The following is a 1492-nucleotide window of genomic DNA, read 5'->3' on the forward strand; positions in this document are numbered from 1 at the left end:
GCATGGTACAGGTGGCATTGTCTTTGTTCACCACTTTTGAAGATATTAGTAATACTAATCTACTAGCCAAAGTAATAAGTCTATCGTAGTTCTAAAGTCAATCTAAGTTGAACAATATTTTATAAGTAGTGGCTCACATCTTATAAGCATGCATGGACTGTAGTGTTGGAATACTAACTTTCTAGGAGATGACACATAGTAGTGCAACATTGGCTCAGGCCTGCTTAGCTATGTGATTTCCTTTCCGACAAGCTTGTCAAGCATTGGAATTACTTTCCACAAGTACTGTACCTTCTGGACTATTCATTTTTGCCCCCCCCAGCTGATTTAGATTTATAGAAGCTGTGTTTCCATAGGGCATCAAATAATTTGAGCTAATTTGGTTACCATGATTTAAGTAGTTTCAAGGCAATTTCTATTGAACCATATGAGTAAATAGTACATGTGAAATAATTAGTAACTAGTGAGCATCAAGATTTTATATTTACGTTGAAGACGTTTCTCATTTAAAAGTTTAGAGCTGATGTTTTCATCTAACAGGGGATAAAGTTGTAGCAGAAAAACATGACCATAGAAATAATCCCTTACGATCATACTTTAATGTTTTCTATTCATTTGACTATTTTTTGCATCATTAATGTTGTTGTCAAGAAATACCCACAAGTTAAATGTCACTTCTTGTATCCTGTGCCATGCCACTTTATTAAAATGGGACTGTACTAAGGACACAACCCATGGAGGATGTCTGAAATCTTCCAACCCTGTTGACAAATTCAGTAAACATGACGCCCATTCCCATAAATAGGTGGGCCTCCAAATGATAGTATCCATGTGGAGTCTCTTCCAAATCTCCAACCTTGGTGTGCCACTATTTCACATTTTCATTTGCTACTTAGGGTTATCTCAGAAGCCGAGTTATTCTTCTACTCTCCTATCTGTCATAGGATGTCAATGCATTGCATCTTCTTTTTGAACTGTGCACATTTTTCATACCCATTGTTGCTCTACTCTTGGCTTTGTGCAAGGTTTCCCTGATTATGGTTTTGTGACCCACTAACCATACTATAAATCTAGGAAATGAGTCTAGATAGAAAACTACCCCAAAGCCAGTAATGAGGTTTGAACAACAGGAAGATAGATTTTGTACCATTACCTGTAGTCAATTTGGAAAGAGATACCAGTTTGGCAGAGGAATCGTGGAACAAGAAGAAAGGGAGAGTAAACACCACATGAGGCAGGGGAAGGGTAAAATTAGAAACAGTTTTGATGACCATGAACAGTAGAAAAAGAGCAAGAGGAACCTGCACAAGAGAGAGGAATGGTAAGGGCTTGGAAAAAGACACCTTTCTGGTTTTTTCGTGCTCTGCACCCAAGATTAAGCTATTTGAAGATTTTAGTTTTGTGAATGAAAATCTTGCCCAGCTTTTGAGTGCAATCCTATAATCTTGTGCCTTGGCCTGAAGGAAGAAGTTCTCCCCAAGATGCAGTTTCT

Source organism: Cupressus sempervirens, chromosome 3, assembly GCF_028749045.1.
Source record: "Cupressus sempervirens isolate cs-2001-9-10 chromosome 3, ASM2874904v1, whole genome shotgun sequence".
Taxonomy (NCBI): Eukaryota; Viridiplantae; Streptophyta; class Pinopsida; order Cupressales; family Cupressaceae; genus Cupressus; species Cupressus sempervirens.